A 9,451-nucleotide genomic window follows, 5' to 3' on the forward strand; every position below is an offset into this window, starting at 1 on the left:
TAGGCTACAATCCGACCTTTATCAAAGTTGGAAACGTGATGGTACGCATTTCTCCTCCTCACACGAGGCATCACAACAACGTTTCACCAGGCAACGCCGGTCAACTGCTGTTTGTGTATGAGAAACCGGTTGGAAACCTTCCTCATATCAGCACGTTGTAGGTGTGTCCACCGGCGCCAACCTTGTGTGAATGCTCTGAAAAGCTAATCATTTGCATATCACAGCATCTTCTTCCTAATTTCGCGTCTGTAGCACGTCATCTTCGTGGAGCAGCAATTTTAATGGCCAGTAGTGCATATCTCCAAGAACACGAAGACTCATTAGAAATACTGCAGCAAGAAACTGAGTTCAGCTCTCAGTGTCAACAAGGAAGAGGCTCTCTGAATTTAGCATGGACGAGCAGCAAGTAGGTAGCGTCTGTGTACCGTCACGTAGCGAAGAGGTTCCAACTAGAGTGGGCTGAGTGGCTGCCGCCAGCTATTCTATATTCCAGCAGCAGAGGGAGCTCGTGGTACAGAGCCTATGGAGGCCTGACCCAGCAGGTGCACACTACTGTGTCTGCCAGACCCCGCGTGACTGCTATCAGCACCTGATGAAAACTCGGAATTTCTTTGCCAACCTTTGACGCCAGAGGGGTGGTATCGATACGTGATACCAAATCTTTTGGGCCAATTGAGGCTGTTCCCCAGCTTGATAGATCACAAGTCTTCAATATCAATTTGTTTTTATCCAACTACACCATTGTGGCATGTTGTAAACAGTTATCGTTTGCACCCTGTGCATAAATGACAAGTAAGTTGTACTTGAGATTTTCACCCCTGTCAAATGTAACTTTACATCTACAGAAAGGTTATTCAGTCACAGACATAAATGAGGAATTCACTTCTGTTTATTATACCGTAGCCCCATTCTCTGTCTACAGTATAATGGAGTCAGTAGAGATGGAGCAAGCTCTGATTAGTGCAAAATGGAGAAAGACATGGGCGTTGCCTTTCAGGGGGAACTATTCCAACATTTACCTTGAGCGATTTACGGAAATCACGCAAAACCTTAATCTGGATGATCTGAGGGGGATCTGAGCCGTCGTTCACCCGAATAAAAGTACAGTCTACTAACGAATTCGGCACCTCACTCTGTGGGGTTGGTTAGGGATAAAAGTCAGAAAATAATGGGGTTCTCTGCTCCAACTGGATCTGGATTTTCTTGTTTTCTTTAAATCACTTGAGATGAATTAGACAACTATTCTTTAAACAGGTACAGCAATCTCCTCCTTCTCCTCCCTTTCTATCTAGTTTGAAAGCTGACACTACCACTTAACTCGAACCTGTTTGTGCATAGGATATTATATCTCCGATTATAATGCCTTGAAAGTGTTCCCCTTTGTATGATATCCCACCCATGAATGATCAACAAAGCAATCTGACCGCCTTTAGCGAAATATGAAGCAATGAACTAAATTTCGGAACGATAAAAGAGTCTTTAAAAGTTAGGCCGAAATAAATTGCAACCAATGTCTTGAACTGTCCTAATACCATCATATCGAGAAATTCTGTCTCTGCTGTGGGCATATCAACAAGAATTTCGAATAGATTACACAGGACCATCTTCCATTCTTGAACAAAGCTTAAATGAACACCTGTGCAAATGAATGTTAAAAATAGCAGGACTGTAAATTATTTCCTGATTAAAATAATTCAAGACAGACCTGATTTTCAACTCAGTATCTTTGTCCGCTTATGAACCACATGGCCTTACAGAACCACACATTTACAAAAGACAAAAAAATAAGCCTGTATTCATGAAAATCGCCGGAGTATTATTTGAATAGTGGGAAAGTGGTGCGCAAATCGACTGATATGTTCGGATGACCCAAAGAAAAATAGAAACTGGTCCTCACGTATTCCAACAAATACGTGAATCTAACAAAAGAGACTTTCAAAAGAATATAATTGTTCACATGGATACACAATTGCGAAGCAAATCCCTTGAATTAAACTGAAAAATCATGTAATTTAGCATTTTGTAGAACTACTGGGGAAGTGACAACCAAACCATTATTCATATTGGCGTGAAGAATTAGTGAGACAGACGACATATCAGACTTTCAGATAATTATCCTTCACATTTTCGAAAATAGCAAGAACTGCTAAGTAGGACAAATATCGCACAATCAGTTGAACAGTTCATGCATCAAACTTGCTGACAAGAGTAAGATACAGAAGAACGGAAAGTAAAGTTAAGGATCTGTTCGGTGACCATCAGTTTAGCCTTAGCTGAAGAACAATTAAGAAAGTTCATAGGATTTGGCGATCTGGAAAAGGAGTTCAACATTTTAAACTGGTGCAAGATGTTCCAAAATCTGAGAAAAATAGGAATGAGCCGCACGGTAAGGGGAGCAATGTACAATGTATACAAGAACCAAAAGGAAACAATAACACTGGAGCCGCGCGGGATTAGCCAAGCGGTGTAGGGCGCTGCAGTCATGGACTGTGCGGCTGGCCCCAGCGGAGGTTCGAGTCCTCCCTCGGGCATGGGTGTGTGTACAGAAGTAGTGCGCAAGCTTAGGGACTGATGACCTTAGCAGTTAAGTTCCATAAGATTTCACACACATTTGAACATATGAATAAGACTGGAAGACAAAGAATGAAGTGCTCGGATTAAAATGAGGGTGAGACAGCGATGCAGTATTTCGCTCCTCCTGTCCAACCTATATTTACAAGAAGCAATGATCGAAAGGAAAAAGATTCAAGAGTGGGATTGCATTTCATGGTGAATGGATGTAAATGATAAGATTCACGGATGACATTATTATTCTCAGTGAAGATGAAGAAGTGGAGAATATGTACTGAGTGTAAACCGAAAAATGCCGGAAATAATGAGAAGTAGCAGAATGGGAACGACGAAAAGCTTAACGCAAAAACTGGTGATCACGAAGCAGATGATTTTAAGGAAATCTTTTACCTTGGGTGCAAAATAACCCATGACAGAAGGAATAAGGAGGACATAAAATGCATAGTAGCTCAGGCAAATAGGGGATTCCTGGCCAAAATAAGTCTATTATTATCTAACACAGGCCTTAAATTAAGAAGTGAATCATCGACTGTGGGAAAACCGGAACAGAAGACAATCAAAGCATTTTAGATGTGGTACTAGAGAAGAATGTTGAAAATTGGGTTGTGAGATATGGTAAGGAATGAGGAGATTCTCCGCAGAATCGTTGAGAAGAGCCAGGCAAGAAGAAGAGATAGGATGATAGCGCATGTGTTAAGACATCGTGGGATAACCTCCATGGTACTAGAGGGAAATGTAGACGGAAAAAACTGTAGGGGAAGACAAAGATTGGAATACATCCAGCAAATAATTAAGGACCTTGAATGGAAGAACTACTCTGAGATGAAGAGTTTAGCACAGGAGAGTTGTTCGTAGAGAACTGCATGAAATCAGTCAGAAGACTGTTGACTAAAAAAAAAGGGGGGGGGGAGGCAGGGAGTGAAAGAGAATTACGCCTGTGCAGCGCGAGTGAGCAACAGTTTCATTAATAATCCTGGGTGATGCAGCTTAAAAAAGCTCATCTCAATATCGCAAGACACATGTCCGCACTTTACAAGTCGGCGGATGGCAGGGCGGTGTTCACAGCCTCAAGCAGAAATTAAGAGAGCTTTGTCTGCCTGGTCACTCTCAAGACTCGGTGCCAAGCAATTAGGTTGGATGATTGGAATTCAATTTCAAAATTTTATTGGCTGAAGACATGTCTTGCACTACACAACCAGAGATAGGGCTGCTCTAGGAGACAAAAACATCAGATATAGGTTTTTTGTCTTACGAACACTTCTCAACTTGTTCACTAATAGATAACACGAAAGTCGCATATAACAGATGACTTTCACGGTCATCAGTCTTTTGACAGATTTCATGCGACCCGCCATGCGTTCCTCTCCTATTCTAATCGCACACTTATCGCCCTAAATTATTTTCCCCATATACTTAAGTCTCTGGGCTTTCTCACAGTTCTTTGACTCTGAGGTTTTGTCTAGTACCTTGGAAGGTTAATATATGTCCTACATCGAGTCTCCTCTTCTAGTTAGTGTTTCGTAAATACGAGGGTCACTCCAAAAGAAATGCACACTACTTTTCTAAAAATACAGTTTTCATTCTGCATGTGTGAAAGTTTTACAATGTGTGTAGACACATCCTTCCCGCTTGTTTTCAAACTTAGTACAACCTGTTCCTGTAAGTGGCGCCGTCACAGCATATCTTCAAGATGGCTGCTACACTTGATGTTCGTCAGAAGCAACGTGCTGTCATAGGATTCCTGTGCTGTGAAAACGAGACAGTGGGAAACATCCACAAGAGGTTGAAAAAGGTGTATGGAGATGCTGCCGTCGATCACAGTACAGTTAGTTAGTGGGCAAGCAGGTTACGTAATGAAAGCGAGCACGGCATTATTGAGGATTGTCCTCGCAGCGGCAGACCTCGTACTGCACACACTCCAGACAATGTGCAGAGAGTTAACGAATCGGTGACTGCTGACAGACGCATCACAGTGAACGAATTGTCACGTTACATCGGGATAGGGGAAGGAATTGTTTGCAGAATACTAAGTGTTGGCGTTAAAGAAGGTTTGTACCAGGTAGGTTCCCTGGATGTTGACAGTGGCTCCCAAAGAAACAAGAAAAACGGTATGCAGCGAACTTTTGGAACAGTATGAGAATGGTGGAGATGAATTTCTTGGAAGAATTGTGACAGGTGATAAAAAATGGCTCCATCATTTTTCACCAGAGACGAAGAGGCAATCAATGGAGTGCCATCATGCAAATTCACCCAAGAAAAAAAAATAAATTCCAAACCACACCTTCTGCTGGAAAAATTATGGCTACGGTGTTTCTCCATTCCGGAGGACTCTTGCTTGTGGACATCATCCCAAGTGGAACCACCATAAATTATGATGCATATGTGACGACACTGAAGAAACTTCAAGCTCGACTGAGTCGTGTTCGACCACATCGGCAAATGCAGGATGTTTTGCTGTTGCACGACAATGCATGGCCACATGTCAGTCAAAAAACCATGGAAGCGATCACAAAACTCGGATGGACAACACTGAAACACCCGCCTTACAGCCCTGACCTGGCTCCATGTGACCATCATCTCTTTGGGAAACTGAAAGACTCTCTTCGTGGAACGAGGTTTGAAGATGATGACTCCCTTGTGCACGCTGCCAAACAGTGGCTCCAACAGGTTGGTCCAGAATTTTACCGTGCGGGTATACAGGCGCTGGTTCCAAGGTGACGTAAGGCAGTTGAGAGGGATGGAAATTATGTGGAGAAATGAAAATATTGTTCCTAAAGGATGTATCTACATACTGTAAAACTTTCAAACGTGTAGAATAAAAGATAGATTTAAAAAAAATAATGTGCACTTCTTTTGGAGTGACACTCGTATATCTTCTAATTTTCAACACTCTTCTATAACGTCAAATCTCATATATCTCAAACATGTCGTTTATCTTCCTTCCCTCTCTATCCTTCTTCAAATCACCTAGTGGTCCGTCTCTAAAGAGCACCATGTCGATGACACACTTTCTTTCGAAGAACGCCATGATTAAAAAAATGTGTGTGAAATCTTATGGGACTTAACTGCTAAGGTCATCAGTCCCTAAGCTTACACACTACTTAACCTAATTTATCCTAAGGACAAACACACACACCCATGCCCGATTAAGGACTCGAACTTCCGCCGAGACCAGTCGCACAGAACGCCATGATTACCTCCGAGAATTACTGATAAACTTTCTTTAGTTAAAACCAGTTTTAGCACATAGTCTATCATGAGGTTCATAAAATCATTTGCATCCTCGTATTAGGCGTTATAATACCTTTGGCGTCAGATACTCAAATCCATGAATTCGTCACTGTTGTCATATAGAAATATAAATTACATTGTCAGTCATAAACCGTTCCAGATAGTGCACTCATACAAGCTACATCATCAGTAAGCCTCAGCTCTAGGAACAGAGGAAACGATGTTTGTACATTCCGTTTCACGTTACGAAATGGTTCAAATGGCTCTGAACACTATGGGACTCAACTGTTGAGGTCATCAGTCCCCTAGAACTTAGAACTACTTAAACCTAACTAATCTAAGGGCATCACAAACATCAATCCCCTAGGCAGGATTTCGAACCTGCGACCGTAGCGGTCGCGCGGTTTCAGACTGTAGCGCCTAGAACCGCTTGGCCACTCCGGCCGGCCTTCACGTAACAAATATTGCGGATACGATGGTAACTTGACAGTTCCTTAAGGATGTTGACGCTGACATGGCTAAGGGTCCTATTTAGTCTCTTGATGAAGGCGTCTTTGCAACCGTTTAAACGGATCAAACTAGTAATCACTGTTTTCTAGAGAGCGACCTTGGCAAATAAAGATCTTCATGCAAAATCTACAGCATTCAAAAAGAAAGAAACAAACGATCAGCATTTAGCCATATGAATGTGTAATGTGAATGTAAAATGACTCGTTCTGTTTTATTGCAATTAATCCTACAGATGATCCATGGAAGTGCTTAATTTTCACCACTTGTGACCCGTATCGTCGTTACAATGTTTCCCTCTTCGTCTCTGCTACGCAAAGCACAAGGGAGCATTCAGTCTCGCGGTGGGCAGCGCTGCGGTCTAAATGTTTCGGCTCATCAGCGTACGCTATATGAGTGACGTAATTGGAAGTTATATGTAGTTCTAGCCTTTTTTCCAAATTTTGGCAGGTCGTGTTTCTTTGAATTAAAGTGACTTCTTCGCAGAATAAAAATCCGCTTCGGTTGCCAGTAATTTCTTAATTTATTCCGTGGCCGGTTTCGATTCATTCCATAGGCGCCACCCTAGGTGGACGCTGTGGGTGCTGGTTGGCCCGATAGCCTAGTATTTATGTTCCCATAATTATTTGAAGAAATGATGGTCGGAAGGACAGATGCAGTATACTGGAAAGTCAAAACAATCTTCGGCGACATTAAAGGCAAGGGTGATAATATTAAGAGTGCAACGAGAAACCACTCTTAAATGCAGAGGAGAGAGCGGATAAGTGGAAAGAATACACTGAAAGTCTCTACGAGGGGGAAGATTTGTCTAATGTGATAGAAGAAGAAACAGGAGTCGATTTAGCAGAGATAGGTGATCCAGTATTAGAATCAGAATTTAAAAGAGCATTGGAGGACGTAATGTTAAATAAGGCAGAATGGATAAATAACATTCCACCAGAATTTCTAAAATCATTGGGGGAAGTGGCAAAAAGAAAAAATAAACGACTATTCACGTTGGTGCGTAAAATGTATGAATCTGTCGACATACTATCTGACTTTCGGAAAAGCATCACCCACACAATTCCGAAGACGGCAAGAGCTGACAAGTGCGAAACTTATCGCAAAATCAGCTTAACAGCTCATGCATCTAAGTTGCTTACAAGAATAATATACAGAAGAAATGAAAAGAAAATTGAGGATGCGCTAGATGGCTTTAGGAAAAGAAAAGGCACGAGAGAGGCAATTCTGACGTTGCGGTTAATAATGGAAGAAAGACTAAAGAAAACTCAAGACACGTTTATAGGATTTATCTATCTAGAAAAACCGTTCGACAATGTAAACTGATGCAAGATGTTCGAAAATCTGAGAGAAGTATGGATAAGCTATAGGGAGAGACAGGTCGTGTGCAATATGCACAACAGCCAAGAGGTAATAATATGAGTGGACAACCAAGAACGACGTGCACTACACTGCACTCCGTCTTCAGGACACAAGTGGTCCATCGGGTCCATCCGACCGCCGTGTCATCCTCAGCTGAAAATGCGGATAAGAGGGGCGTGTGATCAGCACCTCTACTAGTCGTTATGATGGTTTTCATTGACTGGAGCCGCTACTGTTCGGTCGAGTAGCTCCTCAATTAGCATCACGAGGCTGAGTGCACCCCGAAAAATAGCAACAGCGCATGACGGCCCGGATGGTCACCCATTCAAGTGCCGGCCACGCCCGACAGCGCTTAACTTCGGTGATCTGACGGGGAACCGGTGTATCCACTGCGGCATGGCCGTTGCCTAAGAAAGAAGTGCTCGTATTAAAAAGAATGTAACACACGAATGTAGCCTTTCACCCCTACTGTTCAATCTGTATATCGAGGAAGCAATGATGGAAATAAAGGAAAGGTTCAGGAGTGGAATTAAAATTCGAGGTGAAAGGATAGCAATGATGCTATTCGCTGATGACATTGCTATCTTGAGTGAAAGTGAAGAATAATTACGGGATCTGCTGAACGGAATGAACAGAATGAGCACAGAGTATGGGTTGAGAGTAAATCGAAGAAAGACGATGGTAATGAGAAGTAGTAGAAATGAGAACAGCGAGAAACTTAACATCAGGATTGACGGTCACGAAATAGATGAAGTTAAAGCATTCTGTTAACTAGGCAGTAAAATAACCAATGACGGACGGAGCAAGAAGGACATCAGACTAGCAATGGCAAAAAGGGCATTCCTGGCCATGAGAAGTCTACTAATATAAAATACCGGCCTTAATTTGAGGAAGAAATTTCTGAGAATGTACGTGTGGAGTACAGCATTATATGGTAGTGAAACGTGTACTGTGAAAAAACCGGAGCAGAAGAGAGTCGAAGCATTTGAGATGTGGTGCTACAGACGAATCTTGAAAATTAGGTGGACTGATAAGGTAAGGAATGAGGAGGTTCTGTGTAGAACATGTGTGAAAAAACTGATAAGGAGAATGGACAGGATGATAGGACATCCGTTAAGACATGAGGGAATGACTTCAATGGTACTAGAGGGAACCGTAGAGTGCAAAAACTGTAGAAGAAGACAGAGATTGGAATACATCCAGCAAATAATTGAGGACGTAGGTTGCAAGCGATACTCTGAGATGAAGAGGTTAGCACAGGAGAGGAATTTGTGGCGGGCCGTATCAAACCAGTCAGAAGACTAACGAAAAAAGAAAAAAAAAAACGAAAAAAGAATGTGGTGGTATCTGAACATGAAGCTTCGAGACTGGCCGTTGAATAAATTAAGAAATTACTGACAACTGAAGCGGATTTTTATTCTGTAAATATATTCCTCAGTTGCAGATGTTCACTTGATTAAATATTTTGCAAAAGACTTCATTTTGGAAGAAAGAGGAAACTTTTCGCTTTGTACTCGTGATGCTTTACGTGAACCAGTGCGTTTGTCTCTTTACGATATCCACGGTGGAAAAACTAACTGGTTAAGCATTGTTCATAGTGGACTGGAACCATATTGATTTGAAATAATTATTTTGTTCTTTTTTTGCATCAGAGATTGGTGAGCACTCCCACCGATTCAGATTCATGCTTATTTTGTACCATTTGGATCCAAATTACCGCGTATTGCTACATGAAGTTGAGTAGGACAATTTCGACAAAAGGTGTCTGTACTGAGCATGT

At 42.0% G+C, this 9,451-nt stretch overlaps 1 pseudogene; it reads right to left on the reverse strand.

The window, feature by feature from the left end:
• Nucleotides 1-7,960: 7,960 nt before the first annotated feature.
• Nucleotides 7,961-8,079, reverse strand: LOC126428296 (5S ribosomal RNA; annotated as a pseudogene).
• Nucleotides 8,080-9,451: the final 1,372 nt, after the last annotated feature.

Source organism: Schistocerca serialis, chromosome 1, assembly GCF_023864345.2.
Source record: "Schistocerca serialis cubense isolate TAMUIC-IGC-003099 chromosome 1, iqSchSeri2.2, whole genome shotgun sequence".
Classification (NCBI taxonomy): Eukaryota; Metazoa; Arthropoda; class Insecta; order Orthoptera; family Acrididae; genus Schistocerca; species Schistocerca serialis.